We start from the raw sequence: 25,040 nt of genomic DNA, 5'->3' as shown, positions 1-25,040 counted from the left end.
GCATGGTCACCTCCCTGACTAAGGACCTTCTCTGCCAATCGCTTAGTTTAGACAGGCTTCCGACTCCAGGAAAAGTTGTGGTGGATCTGAACTTATTTCCAATTACAGATGATGGCATCCACTGTCCTCATTGGGACCTTCAAAGCAGCAGAAACGTTTCTGTACCCTTCACATGGAGTATTTTCATGAATTCGAGAAATTTGGTTTTGGGAAACATTCTGCTGTGGGAGGGTAAATATGTCAGCGCATGTAAGACAGTAAGCTAAGTGCAGAGAGGAAGCGTTTTAGCTTGTGTGGAGCAACAAGTTTTGGGGAATAAAACACAGCTGTGGAGCCACATTATCTCCCACTACTGGTGCGGTTACTGACAGTACCATCTGTTCACACCATGTGCAGTAGTCCCCAGCTACAATTATACTGATGCCAATTTATGCAATAAGCATCATCACAGACAAAACATCCATCCATCCATCCATTTTCTTCCGCTTTATCCAGAGTCAGTTCGCGGGGGCAGCAGCTCAAGTAAAGCCGCCCAGACCTCCCGATCCACACACACCTCCCCCAGCTCCTCCGGGGGAACCCCAAGGTGTTCCCAAGCCAGCCGAGAGATGTAGTCCCTCCAGCGTGCCCTGGGTCTTCCCCGGGGCCTCCTCCCAATGGGACATGCCCGGAACACCTCTTCAGCGAGGCATCCAGGGGGCATCCGGAAAAGATGCCAGAGCCACCTCAACTGACTCCTTTCGACGTGGAGGAGCAGCGGCTCGACTCCGAGCTCCTCCCGAGTGACCGAGCTCCACACCCTATTTCTAAGGGAGCGCCTAGCCACCCTGCGGAGGAAACTCATCTCGGCCGCTTGTACTCGCGATCTCGTTCTTTCGCTCATGAGCCAAATCTAATGACCATAGGTGAGGATCGGAACGTAGATCGATCGGTAAATCGAGAGCTTTGCCCCCCTACTCAGCTCTCTCTTCACCACGACAGTCCGATACAGCGACCGCATCACTGCAGATGCTGCACCGATCCATCTGTCGATCTCGCGCTCCAGCCGTCCCTCACTCGTGAACAAGAACCCAAGATACTTAAACTCCTCCACTTGAGGCAAGGACACTCCACCGACCTGAAGAGGGCAAAGCACCTTTTTCCGGTGGAGAACCATGGCCTCAGATTTGGAGGTGCTGATCTTCATTCCGGATGCTTCACACTCGGCTGCAAACCGCCCCAGTGCACACTGAAGGTCCTGATTTGACGAAGCCAACAGAACCACACTGTCCGCAAACAGCAGAGACGAGATTCTGTGGTTCCCAAACCAGACCCCCTCTACACCCTGGCTGCGCCTAGAAATTCTGTCCATAAAAATAATGAACAGAACCGTTGACAAAGGGCAGCCCTGGCGGAGGCCAACGTGCACTGGAAACAGGCTTGACTTACTATCGGCAATGCGAACCAAGCTCCTGCTGTGGTCGTACAGGGACTGGATAGCCCTTAGCAAAGGACCCCGGACCCCGTACTCCCGGAGCACTCACCACAGGGTGCCCCGAAGGACACGGTCAAACGCCTTCTCCAGATCCACAAAACACATGTGGACTGGTTGGGCGAACTCCCATGAACCCTCGAGCACCCGATGGAGCGTGTAGAGCTGGTCTAGTGTGCCGCGACCAGGACGAAAACCACACTGCTCCTCCTGAATCCGAGGTTCGACCATCGGTCAAATTCTCCTCTCCAGTACTCTGGAATAGACCTTACCGGGGAGGCTGAGGAGTGTGATCCCCTATAGTTGGAACACACCCTCCGGTCCCCCTTCTTGAACAGAGGGACCACCACCCCGGTCTGCCAATCCAGAGGCACTGTCCCCGATCGCCATGCAATGTTGCAGAGGTGTGTCAGCCAAGACAGTCCCACAACATCCAGAGACTAAAGGTACTCAGGACGGATTTCATCCACCCCAGGAACCTTGCTACCGGGGAGCCTTCTAACCACTTGTGTGGTTTTCCTGTTTTTGCACTTTTACATCTGTTAGTTCCATGTTAGTTTTCTTACTTAGTTCATTTGTGATTGTTCTTTTAGTTTGATTACTATTACACTGGCCAACACGATTTTTCTTGCATGGAGTTTTTCTACAGATTTTGGGTCATTTGGGGGCGCTGAATCCAAATCTGGTGTTAGTTTTTGCCAGTCACTTTTTTGAGATATGAAAACAAAATCTTTTATAAAAAAAAATTGATATTTTATGCTGAAAGTTTAAAAAATTCCCATTGCATTTAAGCATCTATATATACGTAGAATAATGTTTGCAATGGAAGGCAGCTACTCCCTTAAGAATGGATTTCCAAAACTACTTTTATGCTTGCACCCATTTTGAGCATTATTGACCACAGTATACAAATGCTAAGTAAGTGAAATATGTTGAAAAAATACAATCTGGAACATTACGTTCATTGCAGGTAAGGCACCATTGAAAAGCTAATTTTTTTCTTAGTTTTGTGCATAACTAGTGGCGTGAAACTTGTGAGTGAATGAGCAAAATTTGCGGAATCCATCAATATGGAACATACACATGGCAAAAACACATGATGTGATAGAGAGCTCGGATCAGATTCAGCACCCCAAAATTACCCTAAATCAGTTCTCAAAGTCCATGCAAGATTTCTGTTTCTCAATTTCTTTCTCTCTCTCTCTCTCTCTCTCTCTCTCTCTCTCTCTCTCTGTGTGTGTGTGTGTGTGTGTGTGTGTGTGTGTGTGTGTGTGTGTGTGTGTGTGTGTGTGTGTGTGTGTGTGTGTGTGTGTGTGTGTGTGTGTAGGCGTGTCTTTGTTACTGGTCTCCCCTACACAGCTGCATCACATCCCATGATCACATCACTTGTCACTCATCTGTTTCATTTGTGTCACTGTAAATACTGCACCTTTCTGCTCTGAGTTTACCGGATTATTCTGTGTCACCTCCCATCCATTGCTATGTGTAAAATTGTGAGTTTTGATTCTCCTTGTCACCTCCCGTGTCTAAATGTGTTTTCACTTTACCTTACATATGGTTACTGCCTGCATATTTGGGTTCACTCAGAATCTGCAAACCTAACAGAATAATCTGGCTAATCATGAAACCAGCAGGTAGTAACTCGGACCTTGCACCCTTTAAATCAATTTTCTTTTTTTCAAAACTGACTACCACAGCTGTTACACTCCCGGTAAAAGATTTGGATTTTTTGACCAAACACGGGTCTTGGTTGAAGTTAACTCCTGGGTCTTTCACTGGTTCCTGGATTTATTCACCCTTGACAACCTGTTAATAGGGGCTCCCTGATGGGGTTTGGTGGTCGGAGGCTTACCTGCCATCAAAGACCCCACTCCCAGAAATTGATTATTACTGTTCAGACTCTGAGAACGGATTCACATCAGATGCTGAGGGAGACCATGATGTAGTCTCCACAGATGAAGCTGGTGTTCTTGATCTTAGTAACATTAAAAGCTTTTTTTTAAAGATCCGGGACCTGTATCCTGACTACACGCACACTACACACACACTTTAGTCACTTCAGAGAGAAAGAAAATATTGCACTCCATGACAATATCATAGACCTCATAACTGCCTACCCTGACTTAAGCAACATCAGATCACTATTTATACAGCTGATCTAATCAATCCTTACGTACCAGCTTGAGCTCTGTGTTCTCAGGGTGTAAGACTACTTTGTATCCCTAGGGTGAATAAAACATCTGTGAGCCACAGAGCCTTCTCTTATTTCACCCCTGTTTTGTGGAATGATCACCCTACAGAGATAAAACAGTCAGATTCTGGTGAGACATTCAAGTCCAGACTTAAAACACATCTATTTTTCCTCTCGTATGGCTAGCATACTTGCATAGTATGGTACTATGTTTCTTATCCCTTTAAATCATCTTATTAGCAACAGAACAGGTCTTGGCCTCACTTCATTTAAATTCTGGGTCTGTTAGTGAAGCTTAGAGCTAGCAGCCAGCGGTCACCGTCGTATTCTCTCTGCTTCCTTTTTGATTTATTGCTAGTGAACTCATACCTTAGGTGCAGTTTTTCTGGGCAAATGATTGTTTTCTTGCTCGCTCGCTCTCTCTCTCTCTGTCTCTCTCTCTCTCTGTGAAAAATACTGATGGTGTCTCACAAGGTTGACAGCTGCCACCACAGGGCACTGGACTGACTATGAGATGCCATGGCTGAAGCTGACACAGAACACTGCCATCTGCTTTTGGAATATACTCTACCAGGAGGATGGGCCCACGGATGGCGTGAGGGATGGAGGTTGGCCCTACATCCCAGGGTGCTGGATGAACCCCTGCCTGCAGCACAATTGCTTGCATGGTTGTCTCAATAATGGACTGTGTTTTTGATGTTATTCTGGTTTTCTGTTTCCTGTTTCTTCAGCTTGCAAAAACTTTATAAAACCTTGTTACTGTTAGACTGGCCTAAGCAGTGGGTCACCCCTCTGAGTCTGGTCTACTTGAGGTTTCTTCCTCAGTATCATCTGAGAGAGTGTTTCCTTACCAGTGTCGCCTGTGTGCTTGCTCTAGGGGCTGGTAAGGTTAGACCTTACTCGTGTGAAGGGCCTTGAGGCAGCTTTGTTGTGATTTGGCACTGTTTAAATGAAATAAATTGAAATAAATTGACATCTGTGTTCCTGTGGGGCCATCTGGCCATTCCTCAGTCTGCGTTGTTATTCCTGTGGGGCTGCACAACTGCCCACTTGACTGCACCATGGAATCTTGCCAGCCGCACGGCCATCCTCCTGACTCCACTGTGGAGTCCTGCCAGCTGCATGGAAGTCCTCCTGTCTTTTGCCATGGACTCCTGCCGGCCACACAGCCACCCTCCAGACTTTTCCTTTGACTTCTGCTGGCTGCACAGCCGTCCTCCAGACTTTGCCTTCGACTTCTGCTGGCTGCTTGGCCGTCCTCCTGGTCTCATCACTTTGGACTGGTTGCGCAAGTAGTTGCCTATTTTTGTTTTTGGTGGTTCTTGGCTTCTGGCCCCCTCCTCCCACCATGGTTGTTGTTATTTTTGTGTGCCTAGTAGGCATGTGGAGATTAATCAATACAAATCGGTATCTTGATACAAACATGCGGAATGCAAGTGCATCAATTCATTCAGTGTGCATCGATTCAATTGATGGTTGAAATCAAGATGAATCGCTCGCTGCCTGCTTGCATCAGTTTTTTCCGATGCACATTGAATGCACCACAGACGGAAGCCAGAAAGCACATTTCTGCTACAACAAAAATGATGACATCAATAGCCTTTTTGCTTAACGATTCCCTTATCGGTCTTTCAGTTCGGTACACCAGAGCAGCCATTGTTTTTGAGGGTGTTTATCGGGAATTGATCATTTCTCTATGTGGATTGCAGACTGCAGCAGGTCTGCTTGAAGCAACAAAGCAGCGCTTCGACCTGCTCTTCATTGGTTCTCCGCTCTGCTTCCAATGGTAGGCCCACATTTTCTTCTTTAACCCTTCTCAAAGCCATTCAGAGATGTCAGTCGTGCTGATTAAAGTTTGTGCTGATTAAAGTCATGAACTGGGACTCTTGTCTTGTTGCATGCAAGAAATGAGAATTGTCAGATACAGAATCTGGTGTGACCACCATTTGCCTCTCACAGCGCAATACACCTCCTTTGTGTAGAGTTGATCAGCAGCCAAACGCCATGAAATGTGAGCATTTTTCCACTCAACTCAGTTACAACGACAAACTGCAGCCAGGTCGAGACCCCGATGAGGACGACAAGCATGAAAATGAGCTTCCCTGAGATGGTTTCTGACAGTTTGTGTAGCAGTCCTTTGGTTCTGATTGTTGCAGCAGCTGTCCAGGTGCCTGGTCTCAGATGATCTTGGAGTGAACATGCTGGATGTGGACATCCTGGGCTGGTGTGGTTACACGTGGTCTGCAGTTGTGGGGACGGTTGGATGTCCTGCCAAATTTTCTCAAATGCCTTTGAAGACGGCTTACAGTAGAGAAATGAACATTCAGTTCACGGGCAACAGCTCTGGTGATCATTCAGCATGAACAGTGAACAATCAGCATGCCAAATGCATGCTCCCTCAACATTCCAAGTTCAGGGTAATGATAGCTCTCATAAATAAACTGTTTTTTAATCTGTTTGTCCTTGCTTTGATGCACCTGTAGCACCGGTCAGTAGGGCAACAGGTCAAACAGTTGTAAGCTGTGAAGTGAGAGGAGAGAAAACAAGGCCGGCATTTAACAGACATGTACTCTGTGTCGGGGAACAGTGCTTCTCAGTGATCATGTTATTGTACCAATCCTCATGCACATAAATACGGAGCCCCCCACCTCTGCACTTACCAGAGTCCTGAATCTGATTCCAGTGGTGGAGAGAGCGGCCAGCTCAAGGCACACTAGCATTGAGGATCCTTGCCAGGTCTCCATGATGATTAGGACACAGCTGCCTAATTCAAGGTCATCTGTTTTGTGAGTGATGGATCTGGATTTGGTGAGATACAGGCTTGGCAGAGGTGGCTTGTTGTTTCTATTATGTGTTGTGGGTGGGTTTTTGTTGGCCGTTGGGGCCATCCCTCCGGGGGGGGGGGGGGGGGGGGGGGTCCTGTTGTGCTTTGGCCTCTGTCAGTTTATTTATGTTAATTGTCATGGTGTTCTGTCTGTGCCTTCCTGTTTGTTATCTTTGTGATCTGTCTGTTTCAGTCCTGTGTCCAAGGCTGTTGTTTGTGTAATTTTCCTGTTTTTGCATGTTTACATCTGTGAGTTCCATGTTAGTTTTCTTACTTAGTTAATTTGTAGTTGTTCTTTTAGTTTGATTACTATTATGATATGGTTTTGGTACTCACTCCCGGGGATTCTTTTGAGGTTCATGTCACTTTGTGTTTGTCAGTTTCTGTGTGTGCAGGCGTGACTTTGTTATTGGTCTCCCCTACACAGCTGCATCACATTCCATAATCACATCACCTGACATTTGTGTCACTTTAAGTACTGCATATTTCTGCTCTGAGTTTGCCGGCTTGTTCTTTTTTACCTCCTGTCTGTTGCCATGTGTAAAATCGTGATTCTTGATTACTTTTGTCACCTCCCGTGTGTAACCGTTGTGAATATTGACTATCCTTTACACCTCCATGAGTTTGTTTGTTGACATTTCTGTGTTTGTTGTCCTGTGTTTAACCCAGTTCATTTATTGCCTTCCTTGGTGCCAATTCGGTACTTTAATGTTTCCCATAATCCCCCTGGCGGCCCCCTGCATTTTCCAGAATGCACTGTGGTGCCAGCAGAGTTCTGGCATCTCACAATGCATGGAAAAGGATGTGGATGGCGTTGATCCAGTGAGTTCACGGGTGATTATGATGATGACACGTTCTTGCAAGTTGAGACGATTATCTAGAGGAGGTGTAGCACCTGTGATGGACTGCTGCCATACCCCGATGTTGTCTTATTGTCCATACTTCACGAAGTTTGTTTACATTGTGCCTTGAATTGGAACTCTGCTGAAACCGACCTCTCGCCTGAGTCATGGACCGCGAGACGGTGTGAGATTCACAACTGCGAAACTACAAATATTGTGGCTTCTATTTTGTTTCGACTCCTGTGGAACCCTTTTTGAACTCACTCTGACAGAGGTCTCAAGTTGAAATACACCCAGGGAGTCATTTTCCACTGAATCTTGTCTTGCAGGTCATAGCGGTGAAATGTTGGAGAATATCGTGCATTAGCATGAGAGCGTGATATGTTGAGTCTTATGCCGAATGAGTGAGACTTGAGAGCTCTGCTCTGATTGGTTGGACTTGACTCCCGTGTTTTGGGCAAATAAATAACCTGTGTTTTCACCTTACCTCCTGTATGCTTACTACCTGCATATTTGGGTTCACTCAGACACTGCAAACTTAACATGAAAACATTGTCCTGTAACAGCCTGTTATTTTCCAAAAGTATTTATTTAACTGAGGAGGGGGAGAAAATATAGGATAACGTTAACTACAACATTAACTGTAGTCATAATAAAAATATAAAATCAAAGGTATCAGGCAGCAGCTCTATGTTTTATTTATTTCAAAGTGGTTGGGAAGTGGCACCTGGTGTCAATAGTTGAGCACCTTGTATGGCAGTATGCTGACATAGACGTGTGTGTGTGTATGGGTGAATGTGAAGCACTCACTTAGTTAATTTTTATTTATTTTCCAAATATATGGGGAGTCAAATCAGCTTGCGTTGTTCTGTTCAATTTATTTCAAGGTATGCCTGCACATGCAGTGTACAACCCCTGGCAAAAATTATGGAATCACCGGCCTCGGAGGATGTTCATTCAGTTGTTTAATTTTGTAGAAAAAAAGCAGATCACAGACATGACACAAAACTAAAGTCATTGCAAATGGCAACTTTCTGGCTTTAAGAAACACTATAAGAAATCAGGAAAAAAAAATTGTGGCAGTCAGTAACGGTTACTTTTTTAGACCAAGCAGAGGGAAAAAAATATGGAATCACTCAATTCTGAGGAAAAAATTATGGAATCATGAAAAACAAAAGAACGCTCCAACACATCACTAGTATTTTGTTGCACCACCTCTGGCTTTTATAACAGCTTGCAGTCTCTGAGTCATGGACTTAATGAGTGACAAACAGTACTCTTCATCAATCTGACTCCAACTTTCTCTGATTGCTGTTGCCAGATCAGCTTTGCAGGTTGGAGCCTTGTCATGGACCATTTTCTTCAACTTCCACCAAAGATTTTCAATTGGATTAAGATCCGGACTATTTGCAGGCCATGACATTGACCCTATGTGTCTTTTTGCAAGGAATGTTTTCACAGTTTTTGCTCTATGGCAAGATGCATTATCATCTTGAAAAATGATTTCATCATCCCCAAACATCCTTCAAATTGATGGGATAAGAAAAGTGTCCAAAATATCAACATAAACTTGTGCATTTATTGATGATGTAATGACAGCCATCTCCCCAGTGCCTTTACCTGACATGCAGCCCCATATCATCAATGACTGTGGAAATTTACATGTTGTCTTCAGGCAGTCATCTTTATAAATCTCATTGGAACGGCACCAAACAAAAGTTCCAGCATCATCACCTTGCCCAATGCAGATTCGAGATTCATCACTGAATATGACTTTCATCCAGTCATCCACAGTCCACGATTGCTTTTCCTTAGGCCATTGTAACCTTGTTTTTCTCTGTTTAGGTGTTAATGGTGGCTTTCGTTTAGCTTTTCTGTATGTAAATCCCATTTGTTTTAGGCGGTTTCTTACAGTTCGGTCACAGACGTTGACTCCAGTTTCCTCCCATTCATTCCTCATTTGTTTCGTTGTGCATTTTCGATTTTTGAGACATATTGCTTTAAGTTTTCTGTCTTGACGCTTTGATGTCTTCCTTGGTCTACCAGTATGTTTGCCTTTAACAACCTTCCCATGTTGTTTGTATTTGGTCCAGAGTTTAGACACAGCTGACTCTGAACAACCAACATCTTTTGCAACATTGCATGATGATTTACCCTCTTTTAAGAGTTTGATAATCCTCTCCTTTGTTTCAATTGACATCTCTCGTGTTGGAGCCATGATTCATGTCAGTCCACTTGGTGCAACAGCTCTCCAAGGTGTGATCACTCCTTTTTAGATGCAGACTAACGAGCAGATCTGATTTGATGCAGGTGTTAGTTTTGGGGATGAAAATTTACAGGGTGATTCCATAATTTTTCCTCAGAATTGAGTGAGTCCATATTTTTTTTCCCTCTGCTTGGTCTAAAAAAGTAACCGTTACTGACTGCCACAATTTTTTTTTCTTGATTTCTTATAGTGTTTCTTAAAGCCAGAAAGTTGCCATTTGAAATGACTTTAGTTTTGTGTCATGTCTGTGATCTGCTTTTTTTCTAAAAAATTAAACATCTGAATGAACATCCTCCGAGGCCAGTGATTCCATAATTATTGCCAGGGGTTGTATATTTGGTGTTTGGAGTTTGGTGCTTATATTTGTTTGTCCGATGAGTTGTCTCAAGAAATCTAAAATAAGAAATTTATTTAGAATAAACCTTTTTTTGAAATGTTTTGCAGGGGTTAAAAGGTAGGAATGGATGCAATGAAGTGGACCACACAAAACATGAAATATCTTTGGTTCATACTGTCTGCAATGAAATACAAGTAAGAAAAAAAAATGTCAGGACCACTATAAGCCATCGCCCCCACCACCACCACTACATTTTCCATATCCTCCAAGCTTTTGTGATTTGGGGTTAAAAAACACACACACACCAAAAGCTATGGTTGAACTACATATACGAGGGCTGTCCGTAAAGTATAGGTCCTTTTTATTTTTTCAAAAACTATATGGATTTCATTCATATGTTTTTACGTCAGACATGCTTGAACCCTCGTGCGCATGCGTGAGTTTTTCCACGCCTGTCGGTGATGTCATTCGCCTGTGAGCACTCCTTGTGGGAGGAGTCATCCAGCCCCTCGTCGGAATTCCTTTGTCTGAGAAGTTGCTGAGAGACTGGCGCTTTGTTTGATCAAAATTTTTTCTAAACCTGTGAGACACTTCGAAGTGGACACGGTTCGAAAAATTAAGCTGGTTTTCAGTGAAAATTTTAACAGCTGATGAGAGATTTTGAGGTGATTCTGTCACTTTAAGGACTTTTCACGGTGCGAGACGTCGTGCAGCGCTCTCAGGCGGCGTCATCAGCCTGTTTCAAGCTTAAAACCTCCACATTTCAGGCTCTATTGATCCAGGACGTCGTGAGAGAACAGAGAAGTTTCAGAAGAAGTCGGTTTCAGCATTTTATCCGGATATTCCACTGTTAAAGTAGATTTTTTTAATGAAAGACGTGCGGACGGGTCCGCGCGTCGGGACGCAGCCGACGCGGCGCGGCGGCACAGGAAAAACACCTCTGTGTTGATAACCATTTGTTAAAATCCAGTTGGCTTTTGATGGCTTTCAGTGGAGTGAGTATATGAGAAATTGTTTATCAGCTGGAGATGTTCCAACTTGTCCTCAAGGCTTCCAACGGAGGTGTTTTTCCTGTGGCGGAGCGTCGCGGCGGCTGCGAGCCGACGCTGCAATCCGCCCGCACGTCTTTCATTAAAAAAATCTCCTTTAAAATCTCCGACAGAATCACCTCAAAATCTCTCATCAGCTGTTAAAATTTTCACTGAAAACCAGCTTAATTTTTCGAACCGTGTCCACTTCGATGTGTCTCACAGGTTTAGAAAAAAGTTTGATCAAACAAAGCGCCAGTCTCTCAGCAACGTCTCAGACAAAGGAATTTCGACGAGGGGCTGGACGACTCCTCCCACAAGGAGTGCTCACAGGCGAATGACGTCACCGACAGGCGTGGAAAAACTCACGCATGCGCACGAGGGTTCAAGCATGTCTGACGTAAAAACATATGAATGAAATCCATATAGTTTTTGAAAAAAATAAAAAGGACCTATACTTTACGGACAGACCTCGTATATATATACGGTGAATCCTCTTCCATGAGTCCGTCGATCTCTGAAAGAAAAATCACTGTTTCTAAAAATAATGGTGTGACATTTTGAGTAGCGTTTATCAGGCAATGTGATACAAATTGGAAAACAATCTATGTGATAATGACAATAAATGTTGCTTTAAAATGATTCCTCCTTTTAAAAAAATAATAACCAAAAATTTACATTTGACTAAAGACTATGTAACATGAACACAAATTTATTTTTATTTAATAATACAATCTGGAGGTAATTTACAGTAGGGTTGGTCAGATGTTTACCTATTACAGCTTCTGCATCTGGACCCTTGCCTTCTTCCTGGCCTGATTCTTTATTTTGGCTGGTTTGGCCCTCATTGTTGCAGCACTTGCAGCAGCAGATATAAATTGCAGCAGTCACTCCGACTGCAAGGATGATAAGAAATCCTATGACCTGAAGAAAAAAAAAAAGAAAAAAAAAAAAAACCACAGAAAAACAGCAGACGGGGACAAATGTGTGAAACCATACTGGTGACCCACATTGTTATAGCAAATATTCGTGTTTACTGATTTATTTTGAAATAAAATATGTTCAACGCATCCAATGTTGGCTCACCTGAGACTCTCCATACCACTTCTTGGTTGACATCAATAAATCCACTGGTGGATGTGAAGTAATATTTGGGTTGCACATTTTCTGTGGTTCACCGTCAGGAATAAATACAAACTGGCCCTTCCGCTCTGACTTTGCACAGACATAGTATCGGCCATCCATGAAGAGCAGGACAATCCATATAAGACTGGCAACCAGATTAAGTAATACTTGATTCAAGAGCTCTTTCCTACGTTTGCAGGTAATGGCTTTGCTGCACATCATCACCAGAAAAAGTATAGCTGCAGGAACCAAAAAACATCCAACCACCAAACAAATATTCCATTCATGCACACAAGGGCATGAAAACTCCATCTCCAGTAACTTCTCAAAGCCAAGAAGAACAAAGCCCAGCAATGTATTTGATTCAAGAGGGCTTCTTTTAAGTGCTTCTTTCACTTTATTGAACAGAACTTTTTTTGTTTCCATAAAAAATCCTGAAAAAAGGAAAAAAAAAAAAACCCCCACAAATGATTAAATCAGAGACTATGTGAACTATTTCCTTTTAGTACATGTTTGATAAGTGTTGGAAATTAACAGTCAGAATCTTTATCATTATGTTATCATTTGGGAGGGGATGATCTACAGGTTAAAGTGGTGGACTACAGACCAGAGGATCCTCAGCTCAAATCCCCGTCAGAATGGGAAATAACTGAGGTCCTTAATACCCAAGTTGCACCTGGTGTCAATAGTTGAGCACCTTGTATGGCAGTATGCTGACATAGACGTGTGTGTGTATATGGGTGAATGTGAAGCATCATTGTAAAGCACTTTGAACTTCTGCTTCAGATGGATACACACTATAGAAATGCAGTTCATTTACATTAATAATGTGCTGGAGCTGGTATGCCCAACCAGTCGATCGTAGACTGAGTTTGTGTCGACTGGATGAAAAAACAAATAAATAAATAAAAATTTGTCATTGAACTCATCGAGAAGATTTAATGCTGCTATAATGCAGAAGGTGGCAGCAATGCACCAATGAGGATGCCAGCTGCCGTTAAACATCATAGAAGAAGAAAACATAACATAGCGTAGGCAAAAAAATTATCATTATAAAATTATCAAAAACTTATCATTTCATTCAGAGTGGGAGGAGGATTATTTTTTGTTTTTTGAATGGCAAATCAATCTGTCTTATCTGCAATGCAAACGTGGCTTTACTGAAGAAGTTCATTTTGGAGCGGCATTTCAAGACCATCCACAAGAGCTATGATGCAAACATCCTGGCTAAAATCACCTCTGCGTGCACAAAAGGTCCGATAATTGAAATGTCAGCTAGCAGCACAACAGTGCATAAATATGGAAGATGTGATAGATGTGGCTAACAAGACTGCATTTTCTGTTTGGGCCAGGAGTCTGCAGAGGCATTTATTCTGTGCACAGCTGGAGGAGACAGGTGCAGAACACACAGATCTGCTGCTGCACACAGATGTTCGATGGCTCAGCAGAAGTAAATTTCTGGAACAGTTTTCTGAATTGTTTCCCAAAATTAAAGAATTTCTGAAATGTTCAACTCATGCTGAATATCCACAGCTAGAAGACAGTCAGTGGCTGTTGGATTTTGCCTCTCTTACTGATCTGATCGTCAAGCTCATCTGTAGCTGCAGGGTAAAAACAATACATCATCAACATCATCACGTCCGTGAACACGTTTAAAAAGAAGTTACACCTGCTATCAAGCAGGCTGCAACAGTGTGACCTGTGGAACTTTCCACACATGGACACAAAACTTAAGCATCAAAGCACTTGAGAGTGTACGTTGTGATGATCAAGTACAGAGCAACTTGACAGGCGCTTTACTGACTTTGCATCCATTTAACCTGTTGCAGTTTTCTGTTTTCAATTTCAGGAACATATAGATGTGGCTTGTCTAACGTCCAAAGTGGCATCACTCTTCAACCTGGATAGCTGTGCCACTGAGAACGAGATCCTCTCACTGAAAAATGACACTGAGCTCAAATCCTGAGCAACACCTGACATGACTGCCCAATTCTGGAGTCCAGCGCAGAAAGAGAAATACCCCAACTCAGACAAAATTTGACAGAATTTGACTACATTTTTTTGGATCAACATATTTCACACATGAAAATCCAGTCAAAATACAGATCCACCATGACTGATGACCACCTTGCAGTCTGTTTACGGCTCCTACTGTCTGGACTATGAGAGACTAACTTCCTCCTCTCAGTAAGGTAGGGATATTCCCTACCTTACCCCAGCAAAGGTAGGGGTAGTCCTAGGCCTACTTGTGCATATTCTTTCACCACGCACCTTTACTTCAATAATGTCTTATTATTGTTAAAACTTTATCTTTGTGCCACAAAATTGTGTTGTTATATTGGTACACAATAAATTGTGGCTACGCTATGGCATTTGATGTGGTTTGGCAGGTCTCAATACACTGTCAGTTTAAAAAGTAGATCTTGGTTCAAAAAAGGTTGGGCACACCTGTGCTAGAGGTAGTGGACAGGTCCGTACTGTACAACATAACTTCATTATCACAGCAGCAAAATGAATTGAACACCATCTGGATCATGTCCGTATGTTGTCTACTCCCTGTTATGACACTTGTCATATTATTTGTGCTAAGAAAAAATAGGTAATACTCACTTGTTGCAAGTTGAGATGCACCTTTCAGGTTTTCATGCAGCATGGTTGGTTCATTGACTGCTCCCTGCAGACTACATGCAGTAGTTTCACTTTTGCCTTGTCTTCTTGAGGGTAGGGTGGGGTTTGCTTTGTAGCAAAACATGAAGCACTTCATAATGTGATACTGTCAGGCAAGGTATCCTATTTCATTAAGCCTCTATTGCTGTAAGCATAGAGAGAGTTCGCATGATAATGGAGTGGTTTGCACCCTTTCCTCCCTTTCCTGCCCACCCATGGACCTGGGAATATATTAAATTACACAAGTCTTAAACAGAAGCCCATTGGGGTGGTGATTAATCCTGAAAACTGTGAAGCTGATGTTCGTCTATGAATCGCCCTGCATGGGCCCGTACCTTTTTACAGCTGGGGTCCTGGGATGATGCAGATGAAGTGTCAAGTAGCCTGAAGTACACATCTGGAATCGAACCCCAGTCTTGGTTGTACAATTCTTAGTCCTACGTAACCACCTGCTCCATAGGTCAAGCACAATAATCTATATTCTAATAGCCAAGTGGCCCCTGTGTGTGTGCGTGTGTATGGCTTTGATCACGCAAAAACCGGGGAGAGCTGACATTTGCCGTTTGGTGTGCTTATATATTTTGGGTCAAGGATGAATGCTGTGAAAACAAACAAATATGAGACAATGAGATATGAGAAATATGAGACAAATATTTTTTGAGAAGTTAGCGATTTTAGCTAACCAGTAAACAATGGACATTGTGCTACAATACACCATGGGAGTTCGGTGTTTTGGGGTTTTAAATGTTGTTATTGTGGTTTATGTTAGTTTAACAGTGTTGTTAGCATTACTGATTTATTGTGTTTTTGTAGTTCAATTGGTTTAATCACTTTAATTTAGTAATATGTTGCTGTTACCATGAGTGAGTTCAGGGCCATGTTAATTTATAATAATGTTTAATAATAATTTATTAATTTATATAGCGCCAAATCATGACTAATCGCCTCAAGGCGCTTCACAAACATCATTTAAAAGCAGAATTAAATGAAATAAGATTAAAACACAATAAAAAAAAAATTTAAACATAAAAAGGTAAAAGAAGTAAAATAAATAAAAAGGAATTAAAAAAAAGACACACAATCACATAAAATACTAATGATAAAATGGAGAAGAAGTGTGTCTTCAGCCTGGCTTTAAAAGTCTCCACAGAGTTCGACTGTCGTATCTGCGCAGGCAGATCATTCCACAGAGCTGGGGCGCGGTGATAGAAAGGTCTGTAACCTCCTGACGTTTTCTTCACCCTCGGGACACACAGTAGTCCTGCACCCTGTGAACGCAGAGCCCTTGCCGGCACATAGGACTCAACCAGGCCGGCCAGATAGGGGGGGCACCAGTCCGTGAACAATTTTATAGGCCAATAGTAATACTTTAAAATCCGATCTCAAAGAGACTGGAAGCCAGTGAAGGGATGCCAGAACCGGCGTAATATGGTCAAACCTTCTGCCTCGTGTCAGACGTCTGGCAGCAGTATTTTGAACCAGTTGAAGACCCCTGATGCTGGACTGCGGTAAACCAGAAAACAAAGCATTACAGTAGTAATCTAGAAGAAACAAAAGCATAAATCAATGTTGGTACCATAAGTGAAATATGTAGTGCTTTTAATGTCTTCCGTCACTGTTTGTCAAAACAAAAGCAAGAAGCACCTGCTTAGCGCAGATTACAGAAAGACAATAAGCTGTGCGTGCATGCAATATATTCATGCACAAGTTGTGGAGAGCTGAGATCAGCCGTTTGGTATGCTCATGGCCGGAGTGGGACTCATTTTCAGCCCTGGAGTTTCATGCCTCAAACCGGCCCATTTTAGATCATGACTGTAACAGGAGACCCCCTGCATTTTGCACCAGTTTCATGCTGCTTCTTTCCGTTTCCTATGCGTGTGTTAACATGCTGTTGCAGCCCAGTCTCATGTTTTTTTCGTGCTCCCGTCATGAAATGAGTCAAATTTCGTGACAAAGTTTTTTTTTAACTCAGTATTCCTAAGCCTACTCCAACCCCCAACCCTAACCTTAACCATAACCCAATCCTACTCCTTCCACCCACCCTAACCATAACCACCCGGACCCTCCCACTTCACTTTTAATTTTGTGCAGCCATCACTGAATGACTTAGAATGAATTTGTGCTGCTGTGACGAAAATGAGGCACTTTTCGTCACAATATCACAAATCAACAGATTAATGTATATTTCGTGCTTCTGAGTCACGACTTGCCGTGAGACCAGGTTGGTTGTTGTGAGCAAAAGTCATTGCTCCTCAAAAGCAGAATCAACTCTAAGACATTGTCATGACTAGCAGCAATGTTCTGTAGCTAAGGCCACATTTGCAGATAACTTCAATAACATCCACTTTATAATTGTCCAGGTCTTCCTTGCAAAAGAGATCTCGATCTCAACAGGACTAACCTGCTTAAATAAAGATTAAATTAAAATTTATAATATAGTTAGGGGAGGGTAGACACGTATGCTATGGTTATGGTTAGAGTTAGGAGTAGGGGAGGATTATAAATAGAAAAAAAAACAAGTGTCACGAGAATGGTGCGCTTCTTGTGACGGAGCACAAAAACAAAATGTGAGAGTGGGCTGGTATTATCTCGTCAGGGTTCTGCTGCTGAGCTGGTGCCTCTGTAATTAGTCCCTGAATAGACTATGCTCTCTCTTTCATACTTCCTCCAGTTTCTCTAGACTAGCCTGAGTTGCGTATTGTGGCGTACTGACTACGCCGAGTTGAGCAGCTCTATGCCGTGTTTTTGCTCCCCTACGCAGCAGTATGCTGAGGGCTACATGAGGTGGAGGCAAAGAATTAAACGTTTAAATTTTTTCAGCGTAGAGCACTGGACATAGAAAGTATGCAGTTTTTAAGCAAGGCTACACAACACTCCGCAACTGCTTGTAAATCTACACAACACTACTGTACACCAAGCCTCCGCAATTCTACACGCCAGGGTGAAAAATCCTTTTATCAGTACACACCTGGATTGATAGATTCTCTTCATGCCGCCGGACTTTGCTGGCGGTGATGCTTCAAAACCACAGAAGAAGGAGAGGTGAGCCAAGCTTCCAAACTCCTGCTCACGGACAGCAGGAGGACATGTCCACTGTTCACTTCTTGTAGTGGATCGCATGCGCGACCGCCACATGTGCTCCTCTTTGCTTTTTCACCTCCTCCAGTTCTCTCACAAGTGCAGCAAATTAAAGTGCATTACCTCCTGCTCATGGACAAATCGCCAGTGAGAGGACATTTCCATGTTCAAGTTAACTCCACACTGATGGATGGCCAGTGAGGGGACATGTCCACCGTCCATTTCTCATGCACATACGTGCGCGGTTCCTGGCAGCTGCTCCATGCACTTTCATCTCCTCCAGTTCTCTCACGATTGGAACACCTTAATAAAGTCCATTAACTCCTGGAAATAATGTCTTCTGACTTTTTCCAGTGTATCAAATCCACCACGTCAGTCTGTATCACTCTCCCCTCGCGTGCAAGGTAGGTGTGTGTGTCTTTCTCTCTTTCTCTCTCTCTGTGCAACGTAAGTGCCGTTCATGTAACGTTTTGAGAACAGAGCTCATTTCCACACTGTCAAAAAAGTAAAGGAGTACATACATATGTGACAGTAAGCAACTGAAAGCAAGACTAGGAGCGCAACCACACGCAAACCCACACAGCCTACACAGAGACTACACCAAAAGCTGTTTAATGTTCTAGCATACTCCATAAGCATCACAATGCAACTGTATGCAAGGCTGGTGTGAAAGGGGCTTTACTTTTAATGATAAAAACTATAACTGGCCACTGCTATCATTTGGGCGTAGAAAGTGGTTATAATGGAACTAATGTTTGCTTGTTCACACACTCTTTTACAACAGCTGACCTGTTCCTTCGGTACTGACAGCAGCAATCCCCTCATCACTGGTTCCTGGCTCTGACACTAAAACACATTTTAAAAATGGTCATGAATCTCAGCGCAAATCTCCTCTTTTTCCAAAGCCTTCTGATCCATACAGGTCAGTTTTATTAATCTAGTGCTGAATCATCTACCGTCTCAGGGCACTTTTCATATAGAGCAGGTCTACACCAAATTCTTCATTATATTAATTCTAATAATATTCACTCAATGAGCAGTCCTACCTGCCCACCCTGGACTTGTAGGCTCATGGCTGTTGCTTGGTGCTGGATCTTGCTTTTGCATGGGTTCAAGCAACTGAAATTTTTTTGACCCAACATTTTCTGTGAGTGGACGGCCGAGCACCGAAGATGCAAGGTCAACTCTTAATTTCATTAAAATGTATTTTCTATCTTGTATGTATTGTCTGTAATAATTTTCCACAAATGGACTTAGGGGAGGTGATGGGCTGGTGGTTAAGCGTTGGTCTTGAGACCAGAGAATCCTTGGTTCAAATCCCAGCCTGACCAGAAAATCACTAAGGGTCCTTAGGCAAGGTCCTTAATCCCCTAGTTGCTCCCGGCGTGTTACTGTAATACTAGGGCATAATTTTGGGTAGGGACGTGACCCTAGCGTCCCTACCCAGTATTACAGCCCCCTACTGTGTAATCACGACCAATAAAACCGCTGTCCTCCATTATTATGGCACATAAAGGGTTAAATGTATGCCACTGCTCGATGCCCCCCTCTTTAACGTAGATATCCTTGTCTGATTAGCAGTGATGCAGGTCTAATCTGACCACTTTTGTTTTTTTAGTAACGAGTAATCTAACGCATTAATCTTTCTAAATCAGTAATCAGATTAAAGTTACTTCTCCAAGTCACTGTGCGTTACTATTATTTTTCATTGTGGGTCGACAGCAGCATTAAACTTTGGTTATGCAAACCGATTGTTTCAGCAGCTGTCCGAGTGGCTGGTCTCAGACGATCTTGGAGGTGAACATGCTGGATGTGGAGGTCCTGGGCTGGTGTGGTTACACGTGGTCTGCGGTTGTGAGGCTGGTTGGATGTACTGCCAAATTCTCTGAAACGCCTTTGGAGATGGCTTATGGTAGAGAAATGAACATTCAATACACGAGCAACAGCTCTGGTTGACATTCCTCCTGTCAGCATGCCAATTGCACGCTCCCTCAAATCTTGCGACATCTGTGGCATTGTGCTGTGTGATAAAACTGCACCTTTCAGAGTGGCCTTTTATTGTGGGCAGTCTAAGGCACACCTGTGCACTAATCATGGTGTCTAATCAGCATCTTGGTATGGCACACCTGTGAGGTGGGATGGATTATCTCAGCAAAGGAGAAGTGCTCACTATAACAGATTTAGACTGGTTTGTGAACAATATTTGAGGGAAATGGTGATATTGTGTATGTGGAAAAAGTTTTAGATCTTTGAGTTCATCTCATACAAAATGGGAGCAAAACCAAAAGTGTTGCGTTTATATTTTTGTTGAGTGTATATATATATATATATATATGTGCGTATGTATGTATGTCTGACATACACCGTCAACTGTGGGACCTTATATGTAGACAAGTGTGTGGCTTTCCAAATCATGTTCAGTCAACTGAAATTACCCCAGGTGGACTCCAATTAAATTGTAGCAACATCTCAAGGATGATCAGTGGAAACAGGATGCACCTGAGCTCAATTTAGTGGTAATAAACTATTACTAGCATACTGACAAAAAAAATGAACTTCATGTTGTGTGTTGGGGGGGGGGGGGGGGGGTGTGTGGCTGGACATTTTGGTGTTCTTTTCTTTTCTTTGCTCTCCAGGTGGTATGAAAACTGATTTGTCTGTGGAGAGGGTGCTGGCAGAAGAGTCCTTCACCCTCATCAACGTTATGTGCAGCACCTGTGGATGGTGCTCACGTGCAACCTTGAAGACTTTCAGCTGAAGCAGATAATTAGATGGCGTTCTGCATTTAAGCCGTGTGTGATTCGAGCGGAATTGCCGGGGGCTCGACCTTGTGATGTTCGTTTGTGAGATGCTGAGGACCGCGCCTGGGTTTGACACATCGTGCCTGAGAAGGAAGAAGGGTGAGGGACACATGCTGTCAGCACACATCAGAGGTGATTGTTTGACTACTTGTTGATAGTAACTTGGTATTTTGTTACGCAGTATATTTGAATTGTGATGAGAATTGTGCAGCTCGCTTCTCACTGCCGTGGCGTGCGGACAACTGATCCTCCACCTGTTGTGAGAAGCTGCTCATTTGCATAAAGCTTAAATACAGACCTGAATGTGTTGCTGATGGTGTGTGTCTTTTGAAGGATATTGCTTGTAACTGCTGACTTACCTCACCTCTTCTATCCTTCGCAGAGAGCTGGTTTGTCGTGTCCACCTGGGGGGTGTTTGGCGGTAACAGTGAGTCCAGAAGCGCCGGGCTTCGATCCTTTTAGGCGCTGGAGAGCGTGCCAGCCTTCACTCCACCAGACTGACGCTGTTTTAGTTTGTACACATTTTTATGCACCAAAGGGTGGAAGAAATAAATTGTTTTGTTATTGGAACCGCTTTCTGGTTATTTTAGCGCTGGGTTCCGTCCGACGCAGGTCTGCTCCTCAACCTGCATCGACACATAACACTTCATCCATTTTGGAATAAGACTAACACAACAAAATGCGGAAAAAGTGAAGCGCTGTGAATACTTTCCAGATGCACCATATGTGGCCGTACGCATGTGTGCTTGTCAGAAACGGATGAAGATCCGAAGACCCCTGTTGGCCCCAGAGTCCCCGATTATCAATCAATCAATTTTTTTTTTATATAGCGCCAAATCACAACAAACAGTTGCCCCAAGGCGCTTTATATTGTAAGGCAAGGCCATACAAAAATTATGTAAAACCCCAACGGTCAAAACGACCCCCTGTGAGCAAGCACTTGGCTACAGTGGGAAGGAAAAACTCCCTTTTAACAGGAAGAAACCTCCAGCAGAACCAGGCTCAGGGAGGGGCAGTCTTCTGCTGGGACTGGTTGGGCTGAGGGAGAGAACCAGGAAAAAGACATGCTGTGGAGGGGAGCAGAGATCAATCACTAATGATTAAATGCAGAGTGGTGCATACAGAGCAAAAAGAGAAAGAAACACTCAGTGCATCATGGGAACCCCCCAGCAGTCTACGTCTATAGCAGCATAACTAAGGGATGGTTCAGGGTCACCTGATCCAGCCCTAACTATAAGCTTTAGCAAAAAGGAAAGTTTTAAGCCTAATCTTAAAAGTAGAGAGGGTGTCTGTCTCCCTGATCTGAATTGGGAGCTGGTTCCACAGGAGAGGAGCCTGAAAGCTGAAGGCTTTGCCTCCCATTCTACTCTTACAAACCCTAGGAAGTACAAGTAAGCCTGCAGTCTGAGAGCGAAGCGCTCTATTGGGGTGATATGGTACTACGAGGTCCCTAAGATAAGATGGGACCTGATTATTCAAAACCTTATAAGTAAGAAGAAGAATTTTAAATTCTATTCTAGAATTAACAGGAAGCCAATGAAGAGAGGCCAATATGGGTGAGATATGCTCTCGCCTTCTAGTCCCCGTTAGTACTCTAGCTGCAGCATTTTGAATTAACTGAAGGCTTTTTAGGGAACTTTTAGGACAACCTGATAATAATGAATTACAATAGTCCAGCCTAGAGGAAATAAATGCATGAATTAGTTTTTCAGCATCACTCTGAGACAAGACCTTTCTAATTTTAGAGATATTGCGTAAATGCAAAAAAGCAGTCCTACATATTTGTTTAATATGAGCTTTGAATGACATATCCTGATCAAACATGACTCCAAGATTTCTCACAGTATTACTAGAGGTCAGGGTAATGCCATCCAGAGTAAGGATCTGGTTAGACACCATGTTTCTAAGATTTGTGGGACCATTTACAATAACTTCAGTTTTATCTGAGTTTAAAAGCAGGAAATTAGAGGTCATCCATGTCTTTATGTCTGTAAGACAATCCTGCAGTTTAGCTAATTGGTGTGTGTCCTCTGGCTTCATGGATAGATAAAGCTGGGTATCATCTGCGTAACAATGAAAATTTAAGCAATACCGTCTAATAATACTGCCTAAGGGAAGCATGTATAAAGTGAATAAAAGTGGTCCTAGCACAGAACCTTGTGGAACTCCATAATTAACTTTAGTCTGTGAAGAAGATTCCCCATTTACATGAACAAATTGTAATCTATTAGACAAATATGATTCAAACCACCGCAGCGCAGTGCCTTTAATACCTATGGCATGCTCTAATCTCTGTAATAAAATTTTATGGTCAACAGTATCAAAAGCAGCACTGAGGTCTAACAGAACAAGCACAGAGATGAGTCCACTGTCCGAGGCCATAAGAAGATCATTTGTGATTAAAACACAAGAAGAAGACCTGATCCCTTTAGTCGCCATTTTACAGAAATAAATACTATAAAGTCTGACTGTCCGAGCAGCTGAAGAAATTCATGTTAACACTCTGCATGCCAGAACAAATAAAACAACACACACAACTCTCATCAGAGCCCTGAGACCATTTTTAATTAACACCTCTATTTGTTAAATGTGACTGAACTAAAAGGTCAACCAACATATAAAAACTACTCAATTAATCCTGCCAGGAAGAACACCAGCTGCTGAGTGTGAGGACAAACATGAGAAATACAAGACAGAAAACAGTGGAGGTGATGAAAATGCAAGTGAATTAAAAAATGGATGTGAAATTTTATTACGTCTCTCTCTGTCTGTGTTAGCAGGATGACGTCAAAACTACTGCACGGATTTTGATGATATTTTCACCACATATAGATACTAGGCCATAGAAGAAACCATAACATTTTGGAGGTGATCTGGATCCAGATTCTGGATCAAGATTTCCCTTTACATAGGCTTTCAATGATTACGTCAAAACTACTTCACAGATTCTCACCAAAGTTGCACCTCAGATAGATATTAGGGCATGGAAGACTCCATTAAATTTTGGAGGTATTCTGGATCAAGATTTCCCTTTATATGGGTTTCAACTACTTCACAGATTCTCACCAAATTTGCACCACATACAGATATTAGTAGGGAGGGGTGTTATTTAAAAAAATTGGAAATCTATAAATGTTTGCACGGAATATGGAAATATACACGGAATAAACCATAGCAGGATAAATTTTGGGTCATTTGGTTCCAAAAACCCATATGGACGGAGCGTTTGAAAATTTCAAGTAACGCGTGTGTCGTATATGTGCTGTTGACGTAGAAAGCCACTCTGTTGCATATAATTAGTTCATTGTGGCCATGTCATTGTTTACATGTGATGATTATACTCAACTGATGTTCCTGAAATAAAAACTACATAGATTTTGTTTGTTACAATTGATCGTAACGTTTTTTTGTCAATTACTCTTAAAAAACACCAGATACGCTTATTGTTACTATACGAGGTCTGTCCATAAATTAACGGTCCTTTTTATTTTTTTCAAAAACTATATGGATTTCATTCATATGTTTTTACGTCAGACAAGCTTGAACCCTCGTGTGCATGCGTGAGTTTTTCCATGCCTGTCAGTGACGTCATTCGCCTGTGAGCACGCCTTGTGGAAGGAGTGGTCCCGCCCCCTCGTCGGATTTTCATTGTCTGGAAATGGCGGAATGATTTGGGGTTTTTTTCCATCAGAATTTTTTCAGAAGCTGTTAGAGACTGGCACCTGGAAACCATTCGAAAAATTTAGCTGGCTTTCGGTGAAAATTTTACGGGCTTCACAGAGAATAAGGACTTTAACTACAGCTTTAAGGACCCCTTTAAGGACGGTCAGTGCGCCGCGCTCCGAGCTGCGATGATGCGGCACAAACCACTGGATCATTTCTAAACGGATGGCTCTGTGGACACGAGACCGTCATGTGCTCTTTCTCTGGTTATCAGAAGAGCTGGACATCAGCCATTTTCCGGCAGATTTCACTTTTAACAAGAGATTTTGTCATGGAAAGCCGCGCGGAGGCTTCGCGCGTCACGACTGATTCGCTGATGAAGCGAGACAAAGGAACACCGTTTCGTAGTGTTAGAGGACAAGTTGGGACATGTCCAGCTCTCCACAAGTTCTCTTATACTCACTCGACTGGTAAACACTGAAAGCCGAGATAGGCATGTCCAAACTTGCCCTCTAACACTCCGAAACAGAGGTGTTCCTTTGTCTCGCTTCCAAAGCGAATCGGTCGTGACGCGCGAAGCCTCCGCGCGGCTTTCCATGACAAAATCTCTTGTTAAAAGTGAAATCTGCCGAAAAATGGCTGATGTCCAGCTCTTGTGATAACCAGAGAAAGAACACACGACGGTCTCGTATCCACAGAGCCATCTGTTTAGAAATGATCCAGTGGTTTGTGCCTCGTCATCGCAGC

The 25,040-nt window shown here is 43.1% G+C and overlaps 1 long non-coding RNA gene across 1 annotated transcript; it reads right to left on the bottom strand.

Annotated features, from left to right (window-relative positions):
- Positions 1 to 3,498: 3,498 nt before the first annotated feature.
- LOC117529548 lies at positions 3,499 to 23,611 on the bottom strand. The gene is made up of 3 exons (XR_004566037.1): positions 23,157 to 23,611; positions 14,349 to 14,355; positions 3,499 to 3,518 (listed from the first exon to the last, which is right to left on the bottom strand). It is a non-coding gene; the product is annotated as an uncharacterized LOC117529548 (long non-coding RNA).
- Between the last annotated feature and the right edge of the window lie 1,429 nt (positions 23,612 to 25,040).

Source organism: Thalassophryne amazonica, chromosome 17 (assembly GCF_902500255.1).
Source record: "Thalassophryne amazonica chromosome 17, fThaAma1.1, whole genome shotgun sequence".
NCBI classification, from domain to species: Eukaryota; Metazoa; Chordata; class Actinopteri; order Batrachoidiformes; family Batrachoididae; genus Thalassophryne; species Thalassophryne amazonica.
Note: the sequence above shows the minus strand (reverse complement) of the source record. Positions and strands in the feature narration are given on the sequence as shown.